At 39.6% G+C, this 17315-nt stretch overlaps 1 long non-coding RNA gene across 1 annotated transcript; it reads left to right on the forward strand.

The window, feature by feature from the left end:
* The first annotated feature begins 13412 nt into the window (after window positions 1–13412).
* Window positions 13413–16525, forward strand: LOC139362194 (uncharacterized). Its single transcript, XR_011620582.1, has 2 exons — window positions 13413–13695; window positions 16183–16525. It is a non-coding gene; the product is annotated as an uncharacterized lncRNA (long non-coding RNA).
* The last annotated feature ends 790 nt before the right edge of the window (window positions 16526–17315 follow it).

Below are 17315 nucleotides of genomic sequence, written 5' to 3' on the forward strand. Positions count from 1 at the left end.
GTGCCTCCTGAACTGAGTGAAAAAATAAAAAAGATGGTCATTTTGAAGTGTCGTCTTCTCTCATTCTATGCAAAAACAAAAAACCGTTTCTCAATTGGAATGTGACAGCTACCGTGACAACCAGCTCAGTGGTTGGACAGAGCAGAAGCTCTAAAGCACTTCCTGAAGCCAAATTTGCATCATAAAAAGGTTGTGCTCACTGTTTGGTGGTCTGCTGCAGGTTTGATCCACTACAGCTATCTGAATCCCAGTGAAACCATTACATCTGAGAATTAATGATTTCTGAGAAGTATGCTCAGCGAATCAATGAGATGCACGAAAAACTGAAACACCCACAGCTGACGTTGTTCAACAGAAAGGGCCCAGAATATGCCTCATCTGCCGTATTCACCTGACCTCTCACCAACCAATTATCACTTCTTCAAGCATCTCCACAACTTTTTACAGGGAAAATGCTTCCACAACCACCAGAAAATGCTTTCTAAGAGTTACTTGAATTCTGAAACATGGATTTTCATGCTACAGAAATAAACAAACTTCTTTCTCATTGGAAAAAGAAGTGTTGATTTTAATGGTTCCTATTTCAATTAATAAAGATGTGTTTGAGCCTAGTTATAATAATTTAAAATTCATAGTCCAAAACCACAATTACTTTTGCATAAATCTATAAACAAATAAAATAATTGTATTTTTCATATTTTTGTCTTCTCTTGATAATGTGTTAATAATCAATCAGATAATTTTTTTCATGTATATTTTAAATTCAGGAGCACATGTGCAGATTTGTTACATAGATAAACTTGTGTCATGGGGGTTTGTTGTACAGATTGTTCCCTCACCCAGGTATTAAGCCTAGTATTCATTAGTTATTTTTTCTAATCCTCTCCCTCCTTCCACCTTCCACTCTCCAACCTCCAATAGTCCCCGGTGTGTGTTTTGCTTCTCTATGTACCCATGTGTTCTCATCATTTAGCCCCCACTTATGAGTGAGTACATGTGGTACTTGGTTTTCTGTTCCTGCATTAATTTGATAAGGATAATGGCTTCCAGCTCCATCTATGTCCCTATAAAGGACATGATCTTGTTCTTTTTAAGGCTGTATAGTATTCCAAGGTGTATATGTAACACAATTTTTAATCCAGTCTATTACTGATGGGCAGTTGGGTTGATTCCATGTCTTGGCTATTGTGAATAGTGCTACAATAAACATATGCGCCTATGTGTCTTCATAATAAAATGATTTATATTCCTTTGGATATATGCCCAGTAATGGGACTGCTGAGTCGAATGGTATTTCTGTCTTTAGGACTTGAGGAATTGCTACACTGTCTTCCATAGTGGTTGAATAAATTTACATTGCCACCAACAGTGTATTAGCGTTTCTTTTTCTCCACAACCTAACCAGCATCTGTTATTTTTTCTCTTTTTAACCATTCTTACTGTTGTGAGATGGTAAATCATTGTGCTTTTGATGTGCATTTCTCTAATGATCACTGATGTTGAGCTGTTTTTTCATATAATTGTTGGCTGCATGTACATCTTTTTTGAGAAGCGTCTGTTCATGTCTTTTGCCTACTTTTTAAGAGAGTTATTTTTCTTGTAAATATGTTAAGTTCCTTATAGACACTGAATATTAGCTTTTTCTCAGATTCATAGTTTGCAAAATTTTTCTCCCATTCTGTAGGTTGTTGGTTTACTCTCTTGTTAGTGTCTTTTGGTGTACAGAAACTCTTTAGTTTAATTAGATCTCATTTGTCAATTTTTGCTTCTGTTGCAATTGCTTTTGTCATCTTCATCTTCATCATGAAATCTTTGCCTGTACCAATGTCCAGGATGGTATTGCCCAGGTTGTCTTCCAGGATTTTTAGAGTTGTGGGTTTTACATTTAAGTCCTTAATCCATCTTGAGTTGATTTTTGCACATGGTGTAAGGAAGGGCTCCAGCTTCAATCTTCTGTAAATGGCTGGACAGTTATCTCAGCACCATTTATTGAATAGTGAATTGTTACCCATTGTTTGTATTTGTCAGGTTTGTTGAAGATCAAATAGTTTTAAGTGTGCAACCTTATTTTTGCATTCTCTATTTTGTTCCTTTGGTATATGTGTCTGGTTTTGTACCAGTATCATGTTGTGTTGGTTACTGTAGCCTGGTAGAATAATGAAGTCTGGTAGAATAATGCCTCCAGATTTGTTCTTTTTGCATTGGCTATTCAGGTTCGTTTTTGCTTCCAAATGAGTTCTAAAATAGTTTTTCTTCTAATTCTGTGAAGAATGCCACTGGTAATTTAATGGGAATAGCATTTAATTTACAGATTGCTTCGGGCAGTGTGGCCATTTTATTTATATTGATTCTTCCCATTCATGAGCATGGAATGTTTTTTTTTTCATTTGTTTATGTCATCTCTGATTTCTTTGAGCAGTGATTTGTTGTTCTCCTTGTTGAGATATTTCACTTCACTTGTTAGCTGTATTCTTAGATATTTTATTCTTTTTGTGGCAATTGTGAATAGGAGTTCATTCATGATTTGTGTCTTGGCTTGACTGTTCTTTGTGTACAGAAATGTTAGCTATTTTGCACATTGATTTTGTATCTCAAGACTTTGTGGAAGTTGCTTATCATCTTAAGAAATTTTTGAGCTGAGATGACGGAGTTTTCTAGATATAGGATCATGCCATCTTCAAAAAGGGGTATTTTAACTTACTCTCTTTCTATTTGAATGCTGCGTATTTCTTTCCGTTGCTTGATTGCTTGGGCCTGAACTTCCAATACTATGTTGAATAGAAATGGTAAGAGAGAGCACCATTTTCTAGTGCTGGTTTCCAAAAAAAAAAAAAAAAAAAAATTGCTTCCAGCTTTTGCCCATTCAGTGTGATGTCGGCTGTGGGTTTATCATAGACAGCTCTTATTATTTTGAGTTATGTTCCTTCAACACTTAGTGTATTGAGAGTTTTTAACATGAGGGAATGTGGAATTTCATCAAAAGCCTTTTCTACATCTATTGTGATAATCGTATGATTTTTTTCTGTAGTTCTGTTTGTGTGATTAATCACATTTATTAATTTGTATATGTTGAACCAACTTTGCATTCCTGGAGTGAAGCCTTCTTGAACATGGTAGATAAGTTTTTGATGTGCTGCTGGATTCGGATTGCCAATATTTTGTTGAGGATTTTTGCACTGATGCTTATCAAGAATATTGGCCTAAAGTTTTCTTTTTAGTTGTTCTATCTCTGCCAGATTTTTGTGTTAGAATGATGCTGGCCTCATAGAATGAGTTAGGGAGAAGTCTCTTCTTTTCAATTTTTTAGAATAGTTTCAGTAGGAATGGCACCACGTTCTTCTTTGTGCATCTGATATAATTCAGCTGTGAATACACCTGGTCCTGGTCTCTTTTTGTTGCAAGACTATTTGTTACTGCCTCAACTTCAGAACTCTTCATTGATCTGTTCAGGCATTCAATTTCTCACTGGTTCAATCTTGAGATGGTTTATGTTTCTAGGAATTTATTTACTTATTTTAGATTTTCTAGTTTATGTGCATAGAGGTGTTCATAATATTCTCTGATGGTTATTTGTATTTCTGTGGGTCAGTGGTAATATCCACTTTGTTGTTTCTAATTATATTTATTCTCTCTATTATTAGTCTCGATAGCAGTCTAGCTTAGGCATTTCAAAAAAAAAAAACAAAACAAACTCCTGGTTATGTTGATCTTATTAAATTGCTTTCTGTCTCAGTCTCCTTCACTTCAGCTCAGATATTGGTTATTTATTGTCTTCAGCTACCTTTGAAGTTCATTTCATCTTGGGTCTCTAGTTCTTTTAGTTGTAATGTTAGTTTGTTAATTGAGATATTGCTAGTTTTTTGATGTGGGCATTTAGTGCTGTAAATTTCACTCCTAACACTGCCTTAGATGTGTACCAGAGATTCTGGCATGTTACCTTTGTTCTTGATCATTTCAACAAACTTCTTGGTTTCTGTCTTAATTTTATTATTTACTCAAAAGTCATTCAGGAGTAGGCTGTTCAATTCCCATGTAATTGTAAGGTTTTGAGAGAATTCCTTAGTCTTGAGTTCTAATTTGATTGTTCTGTGGTCTGGGAGACTGTTATAATTTCAGTTCCTTTGCATTTGCTGAGGAGTGTTTCATTTCTGATTATGTGATTGATTTTACAGTAAGTGTATTTGGCAATGAGAAGACTGTATTTTCTATTGCTTTGGTGTAGAGTTCTGTAGATATCTGTCAGGTACATTTGATCCAGAGTTGAGTTCTGGTCCTGAAGATCTTTATTGATTTTCTTTCTCAATTATCTGTCTAATATTGTCAGTGGGGTTTCAAAGCCTCCCACTATTATTGTGAGGGAGTCCAACTCTCTTTTAAGGTCTACAAGAACTTGCTTTAAGAATCTGGGTGCTCCTGTGTTGGGTGCATGTATATTTAGGATGGTTAGATCTTCTTGTTGAATTGAACCCTTTACCATTATGTAATGCCCTTTTTGTCTTTTTTGATCTTTGTTGGATTAAAGTTTGTTTTGTTAGAAACTAGGACTGCAACATGACATGGTTTGGGTTTCTGTCCCCATCTCAAATCTCATCTCAAATTATGTCCCCCATGTATCTAGGAAAAGACCTGATGGGATACGATTGGATTCAGTGGATGGTTTGCCCCATGCTGCTCTCATGATGGTAAAGGAGTTCTGACAAAATCTGATGGTTTTAAGAGTGACAGGTTTTTTCCTCCTGCACTCTTTCTCTCTCTCTCCTGCTGCTGCTGTGTTCCTTGATGTGTGCCTTGCTTCTCTTCACCTTTTGCCATGATTGTTAAGTTTCTGAAGGCCTCCTTAGCTATGTGAAACTGTTAGTCAAACCTCTTTTGTTTGTAAATTACCCAGTCTCAAGTAGTATCTTTATAGCAGTGTGAAATGGACTAATACAGATCATTGGTACCAAGATAGTGGGGTATTACTATAAAGATAACCTGAAAATGTGGACACAACTTTGGAACTGGGTAACAGTCAGAGGTTGAAACAGTTTAGATGGCTCAGAAGAAGATAGAAAGATGTCGGGAAGTTTGAAACTTCCTAGAGACTTGTTAAATGGTTTTGACCAAAATGCTGATAGTGATATGGACAATGAAGTCCAGGCTGAGCTACTCTCAGATGGACATGAGGAACTTCTTCGAAATTGGAGCAAAGGTCACTCTGTTATGTTTTAGCAAAGAGACTGCTGGCCTTTTGCCCCTGCCCTAGAGATCTGTGGAAATTTCAACTTGAAAGAGAAGATTTAGAGTATCTTGAAAAAGAAATTTCTAAGCAACAAAGCATTCAAGAGGTGATTTGGCTTTTCCTGAAGGCATTGTAACATCTGTTTACAAAGAGATTATTTGGAATTTAAATTGATGTTTAAAATGAAAGCAGAGCATAAAGGTTTGAAAATTTCGCAGCCTGGTCATGTAGTAGGAAAGAAAAATCTGTCTACTTTGGAGAAATTCAAGATAGCTGCAGAAATTTGCATAAGTAATGAGCAGTTGAATGCTAATTGAAAAGACAATAGGAAAAAAATGTCTCCAGGGCCTGTCAGAGGCCTTCATGGCAGGCCTCCAATCACAGGCCTTCAGGCCTAGGAGAGAAAAATAATTTCATGGCCCAGGCCCAGTGCCTAGCTTCTCTGTTCAGCCTTGGAACTTGGTGCCCTGTTTCCTAGCTGTTCCAGACCCAGCCGTGGCTAAAAGGGGCCAACGTGTAGCTTGGGCCATTGCTTCAGAGGGTGTAAGCCCCAAACCTTGGTGATTCCTATGTAGTATTGGGTCTACGGGTATGTAGAAGATAATAGTTGAGTTTTGGGAACCCCCACCTAGACTTCAGAGACTGTATGGAAATGCATAGAAGTCCAGGCATAAGTCCGCTGCAGGGCTGGAGCCCTCATAGAGAACCTCTGCCAGGTCAGTGTGGGAAGAAAATATGGTGTTGGAGCCGCCAAACAGAGTCCTCACCGGGGAAATGCCTATGGAGCTGTGAGAAGAGGGCCACCATCCTCCAGACCACAGAAAGTAAGATCCACCACCAGTTTTCACAGTGTGCCTAGAAAAGCCACAGGCACTTAACACCAACCTATGAAAGCAGCCACAGGGGCTGCACCCTGCAGAGCCACAGGGAGAAGCAGCCCAAGTCCTTGGGAGTCAACCTCTTGTATCACCATGTCCTGGATGTGAGATATGTTGTCAAATAAGATCATTTCAGAGCTTTAAGATTTACTGCCAATCCTGCTGCATTTTGGACTTGTATGGGGCATGTGACCCCTTTGTTTTGGGCAATTTCTTCCATTCGAAGTGGGGACATTTACTGAATGCCTGTAACCCCAAGTTAATTACTTGGAAATAATTAACTTGTTTTTTATTTTGAAGACTCATAGGCAGAAGGAAATTTCCATGTCTCAGATGAGACTTTTGACCTGGACTTTTGAGTTAATACTGGAATAAGTTAAGACTTTGGGGGACTATCAAGAAGGCATAATTGGTTTTGAAACGTGAAAAGGACATGAGATTTGGTAGAGGTTAGGGGCAGAATAATGTGGTTTGGCTCTGTGTCCCCACTCAAGTCTCATCTCGAATTGTATTCTCAATGTGTCGAGTCAGAGACCTGGTGGGAGGTGAATGGATCATAGGAGCAGTTTCCCCCATGATGTTCTCATGATAGTGAGGGAGTTCTCATGAGACATGATTGTTTTAAAAGTGACAGTTTTTTCCTGGGCTCTCTCTCCTGCTGCCAAATAAAACGTGTCTTGCTAACCATTTTTCTTCCACCATAATTTTAAGTTTTCTGAGGCCTCTCAAGCATGCAGAATTGGGAGTCGATTGAACCTCTTTTGTTTATAAATTACCCAGTCCCAAGTAGTATACTTATAGCAGTGTAAAAATGAATTTATATACAATTCTTCAAATTTTCCTTTCCCATTTGTTTGATAAACTTTTCTTCATCTGTTTAGTTTGAGGCTCTGTGTGTCATGGCATGTGAGATGGGCCTCTTGAAGAGAGGACACAAATAGGTCTTGGTTCTTTATCCAGCTTGCCAGTCTGTGTCTTTTAATTGTGGCATTTAGCCCATTTACATTTAAGGTTAATATTGGTATGTGTGGATTTGATCCTGTCATCATGATGCTAGCTGGTTATTTTGTAGACTTGTTTATGTGGTTGCTTTATAGTGTCACTGATCTGTGTAATTCAGTGTGTTTTGTAGTGGCTGGTAACAGTTTTTCATTCCTACATTTAGTGCTTTCTTCAGGAACTCTCATAAGGCATGTCTAATGGTTACTAATTTCTTTAGCATTTGCTTATCTGAAAAGGACCTCCTTTCTCCTTTGCTTATGAAGCTTAGTTTGGCCAGACATAAAATTCTGGGCTGGAATTCCTTTTCTTAGGAATGTTGGCTACTGGCCCCCAATTAATTCTGGAATGTACAGTTTCCACTGAGAAGTCTGTTGTTAGTCTAATGGATTTCCTCTTGTAGGTGACCTTACCTTTTTCTCTGGCTGCCCTTATCATGTTTTCTTTCATTTCAACCTTGGAGAATCTGATAATTATATGTCTTGGGGTTGATCTTCTCATGGAGTATCTTACTGGGGTTATCTGCATTTCCTGAATTTGAATGTTGGCTTATCTAGTTAGGTTGGAGAAGTTCTCATGGGTGATATCCTGAACTATGTTTTTCAAATTGGTTTCACTCTTCCCATCTCTTTCAGGTACACCAATCAATCAGAGATTCAGTCTCTGTATACTCCCATGTTTTGTAAAGGTTTCGTTCATTTATTTTCATTCTTTTTCCTCTATTCTTGACTCCCTGTCTTATCTAAGAAAGACAGTCTTCAAGCTGTGAGAGTCTTTCCTCTGCTTGGTCTATTCTGGTAGTAATAACTCTGCTTGGTCCATTCTGGAGTAAGACCTCACTCTTATGACAAACAAACTAAAAGCAAAAAACCCATCACAAGCATTCAAATTCTTCAACATATTAGGATATTTTCCCACCACAGTCCACCGTATAATCCCCTATCAAAATCTACTTATAAGTCAAAACTTGCCCTCCTCCTGCTAGACTCAATATGACTAGAAAAATCTATGCCCCAAATAATTTCACAAACACATATTACCGCCTCCATAACTGTAACCACCCAAAAAGGCATAATCAAACACTATTTCCTCTCTTTCCTTATCCCCCTTACCCTGACCCTACTCTTAATGATATAACCTATTACCCCGGGTAATCTCAATCACAATATACACACCAACAAACAACGTTCAACCAGCAACTACTACTAGTCAATGCCCATAGTCATATAAGGCACCCACACCAATAGAGTCACCTCGAATTAACCCCGGCCCCTCTCCCTCAAAAACCACCCAATCACCCATATTATTAAAATTAACCACCACCACTACTTCATCCAAACTTAAGATCCATAAAACTAACCCTACCTCCATCACTAATCCTACTAAAAGACCCCCTAGAACCTCAAGTCCTGAGCCCCATGTCTCAGGATACTCTTCAATAGCCATTGCTGTAGTATAACCAAAAACAACCATCATACCCCCTAGATAAACTAAAAATATCATTAAACCTATATAAGCCCCCCCATAATTTAAAATAATCACACAACCAATCACACCACTAACAATTAACGCCAAACCCCCATAGATAGGAGAAGGCTTAGAAGAAAAACCTAAAAACCCCATAACCAATAATACACTTAATGTAAACAAAATATACGTCATTGCTTCCATATGGACTCCAACCATAACCAATGATACGAAAAACCATCGTTGTACTTCAACTACAAAAGCACCAATGATCTCAATATGTAAATCCAACCCAATCATAAAAATAATTAACCACTCCCTCATTGACCTACCTACCCCATCCAACCTTTCCGTGTGATGAAACTTCGGCTCACTTCTTACAGCCTGCCTAATTCTACAAATCATCACAGGCCTATTCTTAGCAATATACTACTCACCAGATACTTCCTCCGCTTTCTCCTCAGTCGCACATATCACCCGAAACGTAAATTACGGCTGAATCATCCGCTACCTCCACGCTAACGGTGCCTCTATACTCTTCATCTGCCTCTTCCTACACATGGGTCGAGGCCTCTACTACGGCTCATACCTCCTCCTAAAAACCTGAAACATTGGTATTATGCTCCTTCTTATAACTATAGCAACAGCTTTCATGGGCTATGTACTCCCATGAGGCCAAATATCATTCTGAGGGGCAACAGTAATCACAAACTTACTATCAGCAATCCCATATATCAGAACCAACCTCGTTCAATGAGTCTGAGGTGGATACGCTATTGATAGCCCTACCCTCACACGATTCTTCACCCTACACTTTATCCTACCCTTCATCATCGTCGCCTTTACAACCGTACATCTACTATTCCTACACGAAACAGGATCAAACAACCCCTGCGGAATCTCTTCTGACTCAGATAAAATCACCTTTCACCCCTACTACACAATTAAAGATATCCTAGGCCTAGTTCTCCTTCTCCTCACTCTAGCAACATTGGTACTATTCTCACCCGATCTCCTAAGCGACCCAGATAACTATACTCCAGCCAATCCACTTAATACTCCTCCACACATCAAACCAGAATGATACTTTCTGTTCACATACGCAATCCTACGATCTGTCCCCAACAAATTAGGAGGCGTATTAGCACTTTTCCTATCAATTCTCATTCTAGCAATCATCCCCATACTCCATAAATCTAAACAACAAAGCATGATATTCCGCCTACTCAGCCAATTCCTATTCTGACTCCTAATCACAATCCTACTAACTCTTACCTGAATTGGAAGTCAACCAATAATCCAGCCCCTTGTTATTATTGGCCAAACAGCATCCGCAATATACTTTATCACAATCCTAATCCTAATACCACTGACCTCCCTAATCGAAAATAACCTACTCAAATGAACCTGCCCTCGTAGTATAAATTAATACACTGGCCTTGTAAACCAGAAATGAAGCATCCTTCCTAGGGCAATCAGAAAGAAAGCGCCTAACTCCACTACCAACACCCAAAGCTCACGTTCTAACTTAAACTACTTTCTGTATTCTTATGTTGTACAAGCCTTGCAATGTAATTCTAGCATTAACCTACTTTTAATGTCACTATGTAATTCGTGCATTACTGCTAGTCAACACGTATAATATATAGTACTATATATGCTTAACTGTACATAGCACATATTATTGCATACCTACCCAACAATGCTTAAGAAACATGCTTACAAGCAAGAACTCTAATGGACACTCTAACAGTAGTACATAACATAACACTCCCAAAGTCCAACCCAACCCCCCCCAAGAATATCAACTAAACCAGTTCATTCCAACCGTCCATAGCACATTAAATCGTTCATCGGACATAGCACATATTAATTAAATAATCCTCCTCACCACGGATGGCCCCCCTCACTTAGGAGTCCCTTGTTCACCATCCTCCGTGAAATCAATATCCCGCACAAGAGTGCTACTCTCCTCGCTCCGGGCCCATAACTCATGGGGGTAGCTATGACTGAATTGTATCCGGCATCTGGTTCTTACCTCGGGGCCATAACAATCAAGATCACCCACACGTTCCCCTTAAAAAAGACATCTCAATGGATCACGGGTCTATCACCCTATTAACCAGCCACGGGAGCTCTCCATGCATTTGGTATCTTTTATCTCTGGTCTGCACGCAACCCCATTGCAAAATACTGACTCCCACCACATCCCGTCCTGTATACGCCTGTCTGATTCCTAGTACATGCAGTTGTTGATCGCACCTACGTTCAATATTCTAGCTCCACACGGACTTTAGTAAGGTGTTATTTAATTCATGCTTATAGGACATACCAATAACCAATTCCACAACACTATCCTGATCACACTACAAAATTATAATAAAATTCCGCCAACCCCCCCCCCACCCCCATCTCCGACCTTCATCCAAAACCCACTTTTGCCAAACCCCAAAAACAAAAGCCTTAATTTGCCTGGTCAGAACTTATATTTTCATCTTTTAGGTATGCATAACTCTAACTACCATCCCCTCAACTAATAAATATTTACTTCATTAAACACTCTTGACACCAACTCACAACCCTTCCCCCCCAACCCTAAAGAAACCACCCCACACCTACCCCCATTTATGTAGCTTAAACCCGCCTAAAGCAAGACACTGAAAATGCCTAGATGGGTTTGCACACCCCGTAGACAAATAGGCTTGGTCCTGGCCTTTCTATTGGCTCTTAGCAAGATTACACATGCAAGCATCCCCGTCCCGGTGAAGACGCCCTATAAATCACTATGATTAAGAGGAGCAAGTATCAAGCACGCACACACAGCTCAAAACACTTTGCCTAGCCACACCCCCACGGGAGACAGCAGTGACAAATATTTAGCAATAAATGAAAGTTTAACTAAGCTATGCTATATTAAGGGCTGGTCAATTTCGTGCCAGCCACTGCGGTCACACGATTAACCCTAGCTAATAGAGATCGGCGTAGAGGGTGTTTAAGATCTGACGCAATAAAGCTAAACTCCATCAAAACTGTAAAACCCTAGCTGATGTAAAATAAACTACGAAAGTGGCTTTAAAATCTCTGAACACACAATAGCCAGGGCCCAGACTGGGATTAGATAACCCACTATGCTTGGCCTTAAACCTCAGTAGTTAGATAACAAAACTACTCGCCAGAATACTACAAGCAACAGGTTAAAACTCAAAGGACTTGACGGTGCTTTACATCCCCCTAGAGGAGCCTGTTCCATAATCGATAAACCCCGATCCACCTTACCCTCTCTTGCTCAGCCTATATACCGCCATCTTCAGCAAACCCAGATGAAGGTTACGAAGTGAGCGCAAATGCCCCACCGCAAAAACGTTAGGTCAAAGTGTAGCCCATGAGACGGTAAAAAATGGGCCACATTTTCTACCTCAGAAAACTCCACGATAACTCCTATGAAATCTAAGAGTCCAAGGAGGATTTAGCAGTAAATTAAGAATAGAGTACTTAATTGAACCAGGCCATAAAGCACGCACACACCGCCCGTCACTCCCCTCAAATATACTTAAGGAATATCTTAACTAAATACCCTAATATTTATATAGAAGGGATAAGTCATAACACGGTAAGTGTACTGGAAGGTGCACTTGGACAAATCAAGGTATAGCTTAATATAAAGCATCTGGCTTACACGCAGAAGATCTCAATACTACTCGATTACCTTGAGCTAACACTAGCCCTAAGCATAACTAACACTAATACCAAACCAACATACACTAAACCATTCACCTACATAAAGTATAGGCAATAGAAATTTTAATCTGGTGCTATAGATATAGTACCGTAAGGGAAAGATAGAAAACCACCCAAGCACAAAACAGCAAGGATTAACCCCTGTACCTTTCGCATAATGAATTAGCTAGAAATAATTTCACAAAGAGAACTACAAGCCAAATTCCCCAAAACCAGACGAGCTACCCAAAGACAGCTAAAAGAGCGCACCCGTCTATGTGGCAAAATAGGGGGAAGATTTCTGGGTAGAGGTAACAAGCCTACCGAGCCTGGTGATAGCTGGTTATCCAAGACAGAATCTTAGTTCGACCTTAAGCTTACCTACAGAACCACTTAATCCCCCTGTAAGCTTAATTGCTAGTCTAAAGAGGGACAGCTCTTTAGACACTAGGAAAAAACCTTACGGAGAGAGTAAAAACCCCAATTACCATAGTTGGCCTAAAAGCAGCCACCAATTAAGAAAGCTTTCAAGCTCAACATCAACTACCTCAAAAATCCCAAACACATAACTGAACTCCTCCCACCACATTAGATTAATCTATCACTCTATAGAAGCAATAATGCCAGTATAAGTAACATGAATACTTTCTCCACTGCATAAGCCTAAATCAGATCGAAAGCCTCACTGATACTTAACAGCCCGGCATAGCAAGCACAAACAAGCCCATGCTACCTTCACTGTTAATCCAATACAGGCATGCTTTTAAGGAAAGGTTAAAAAAAGTAAAAGGAACTCGGCAAACTTAACCCCCGCCTGTTTACCAAAAACATCACCTCTAGCATTACTAGTATTAGAGGCACTGTCTGCCCGGTGACATACGTTTAACGGCCGCGGTACCCTGACCGTGCAAAGGTAGCAAAATCACTTGTTCTTTAAATAGGGACTCGCATGAATGACACCACGAGGGTTTAACTGTCTCTTACTTTTAACCAGTGAAATTGACCTGTCCGTGAAGAGACGGACATAAAATAATAAGACGAGAAGACCCTATGGAGCTTTAATTTATTAATGCAATCAAGAACTATATAAATCTATGGACCTTTAAACCACTACGCCTGCATTAAAAATTTTGGTTGGGGCGACCTCGGAGCACAACCAAACCTCCGAATAATCCATGCTAAGACCACACAAGTCAAAGCGAACTAACATTTATAATTGATCCAATAATTTGATCAACGGAACAAGTTACCCTAGGGATAACAGCACAATTCTATTCTAGAGTCCATATCGACAATAGAGTTTACGACCTCGATGTTGGATCAGGACATCCTAATGGTGCAGCAGCTATCAAGGGTTCGTTTGTTCAACGATTAAAGTCCTACGTGATCTGAGTTCAGACCGGAGCAATCCAGGTCGGTTTCTATCTATTCAACATTTCTCCCTGTACAAAAGGACATTGCATTATGAAATTCTTGCGTTGTGTTTTTTAGCTCTGTCAGGTCAGTTATGTTCTTTTATATCCTGGCTATTATGTTTTTCAGCTCCCGCAATGTTTTATCATGATTTTTAGCTTACTTGCATTGAGTTAGAATGTGCTTTTTTTGCTCAATGAAGATCTTTTTTATCTACATTCTGAAGTCTACTTCTGTCATTTCAGCCATCTCAGCCTCAGTCGAGTTCCAAACCTCTGCTGGAGAGGTGATATGGTCATTTGGAGGAGAGGGCACTCTGGCTATTTGAGTTTTAAACATCTTTGTGCTAATTGTTTCTCATCTTTGTGGGATTATCTACCTTCATTCTTTGAGGTTGCTGACATTCGGATGAGGTTTTTGTTTGTTTTGTTTCTTTTAACAGTGTGGTCACTTTTCATTAGAGCTGCTGGTTTTTTCTGGGTGTCTGCTTCAGTCCCTAGTCACCCTGGATTTTTCAGGACCTGGAGGTATCACTAGCAAAACAGCAACCTGGCAGCCTGCCATTTCTTCTGGGAGATCCTTCCCAGGTGGGTAAAGACCCATTGCCAACCTGAACACATCTGTAGAAGGTGGCTTGAGACCCCTCTAAGGAAGTCTCATGAAGTCAGGAAGAATAAGATAGGAGACCTACTTAAAGAAGCAATCTAGCCGTTCTTTCATAGAGCAACTGTCCTCTGTTGGGGTACTGCTTCCACGCCGTTGGCTTGGGCTCTCCAAAGCCTGGAGGCTAGAATGACTAAGTTGCCAAAACAACAAAAATGGCAACCTACTTCTCCCTCTAGGGGCTCTGTCCAAGGAAGTTTACAAACCTCTGTCGGCTAGAGAACATTGGCAAGCTTTAAGGGAAATCCCGCCTGGTAAGTGGGATCCACTTAAGGGAGCAGTCTGTCCACACTTTCATAGAGCAGCTGTGGCATGCTGGGTTACCACTTCTTTCTCAGTCATCTTGGGCTCTCTAAAACCCACAGGCTGGAACAATTGTCGCTCAAATAGCAAAGATGATGGTGTACCCCTCCCTTTGGGCACTCCATCCCAGGGAGAAATAAAAACTGTTGGCCAGAGAATATGGATAGGAGTGTCTGGAGGCCCTGGTTTGGAGGTCCCACTCAAAGATGAGGAATGGATCAGAGTCCCACTTAAAGAAGCAGTCTGGTCACATTTTGGTAGAGCAGCTGCACTGTGCTGAGGGATCCCTTCTGTCCCTTGTCTATTTGAAATCTCTAAAGCCTGCAAGCTAAGTAGGCCAAACAGCGAAGATGGCAGCCAGCCCCTGTCCCATCCCAGGAAGGTGCAACACTGTTGCTGAGGGCTGGCTACGTCTTATCCTGTGAGTGCCACAGAAGTGGGGCCCTCGGAACAATGTTTCCCATCCCCCTGGAATAAGCCCCCTTCCCAGGGGTATGTACGAAGGTCCAACCTCCCACCTTGCCTGTGTTGCAGTCACCTTTGCCGAGAATACTGGAGCCTGAGGATATAAAGCTCTTGGATTTCTGTGTGTGCCTGAGTGGCTACTCTGTCAAGACTTCACACAGTTCTGTGTGTCTGAGAGAAGTACCCAGTGCAGTGCAGTCATTAAGAGACCTCCTGACCTGAGGGTTGTGAAGGTCCATGGGAGAAGTATGGTTTCTCAGGGTTGCACATTCACTCACCACTTCCCAGTGGTGGAGTATCCCCTGGCTCTCTGTTGCCTCTGGGTGGGCTGTCACCCTGCCCTGGTTTTCTCCGTTCTCTTTGGGTCATGCTGTTTCCCTGATTGGTCCCAAAGCAAGTACCGGCATGCTTCAGTTAAAGGTGCTGTATTTCCATGCTCCTTTCATTTATCTTCATGAGAGCCATGCAGGGTAGCTGCTTCTAGGCAGTCCTCTTGGCCCAACCACCACAGATAAATATTAACGAGTCACAAAATGCACTTTTAGGAGCATAAACAGGGCAACTGGGACAAAGAAATTCTTGTAACTTATATAAACTTTAAAATGGTGAGATTTTTGGACCTATGTCAGAAAGTTTATTTCCAGGAGAATAAAGGGAATAATAAAAGTTAAAAACATAGAGAAAGATTGGTATAGACGAATCTTTTACTCTACTTTAAAATTTCTGACAGTCTTACATTTGAGGGATTTACTTAAGAGTTTAACTTGATTATCGTTAGTCAAAATATCAAGAATGATGCTATGAAGTGATGAATGAATTAAAACAGCCATACTTCTCTAAGTTCCTAAAATAGTAAAACTAAAAGCAAATAGTTAAAAGAAATGTAGGTACCCGTGTATACACGTGTTTGTGCGGTGCCATTTGCAATATAAATGATAGAGGATCATCGTTTAATGAACACAATGAAGTCTTTCTGAGTAAATAAAATAAATGCACATACACATTGTCAAAATTCTGTTTGTGATGGTTAATTTTTATTTATTTTTTTTAATACAGGGTCTCACTCTGTCACCTGGACTGGAGTGCAGTGGCACGATCTCAGCTCACCGCAACCTCTGCCTTCCAGGCTCAAGCAATTCTCCTGCCTCAGCCTCCTAAGTAGCTGGGATTACAGGTGTGTGCCACTACCGTCCAGCTAATGTTTTTATTTTTAGTAGAGATGGGATTTAGCCATGTTGACGAGGCTGGTCTCGAACTCCTGACCTCAAATGATCCACCCACGTTGGCCTCCTAAATGTTATGGTTAAATTGATGAAGAGAAACTGAAGTTTATGTTTTGATATACTTCATGAACAGCTTGGCACCTTAATATTAAATGTTTTTAATTTTAATATTAAAATGTGAATAAGTATAAAGTCAGAGTTAGTGTTTTAATCCATTTGGTTTTCATATGCATATATATCATGGTTTTCAAAGTCCTAAAAATGTGCTTATGTTATTCCAAGGGTATCTCAATCTACATCCTTTTTTTCTTTTTAACTTTATGTTTCCTTCCAACTAATTTCACTTTCAAAATCAGACCTCCATAACTTGAAGATAAAAGCAAACAAACAAAAATAATTGTCAAGTTTGATTGAAGGTATATAGTTGCATTTCACATTATACCAGTGTAGTGCCTGGATAGATGTATTTTTTTTTTAATAATATACTGCTACTGATAGTTATGTGTCAGCTTGATAAATGGGTTGTATAGAACTTGTCTGCCTTCCAGCATTTTACTTTGACTTGTTTTTATTTGGGATTTCTTTACCAATCAATAATTTTCACTCTAGCATTTTAGTTTATACATTATCAAATAAAAACTAAAGACTTGTGGACAGATATACTAGGAAGATTTAATACTATAGTCACATTTATGTTTGTGGAACTTAGAAGCAAATTTCAATTTAATATTTGAACTATGACCTCTTCATTGATAAAGTGGTAAAGCTTTGTTGAAGTCATCATTATGACACATAGTAATACCATTAAGATTAGCTGTTTAGAGGTAGTTTTTCACATAAACAATCTTGCTTCATGTTCTATAAGTATCCCAGGAAAAGAAAATACAGTTACATAACAAATAATCAAGAAATAAAGACAAATTTACAAAGGTTATGTTTCATGTTTTGATACATACATATTTGCAT

Source organism: Macaca nemestrina, chromosome 3, assembly GCF_043159975.1.
Source record: "Macaca nemestrina isolate mMacNem1 chromosome 3, mMacNem.hap1, whole genome shotgun sequence".
NCBI lineage: Eukaryota > Metazoa > Chordata > Mammalia > Primates > Cercopithecidae > Macaca > Macaca nemestrina.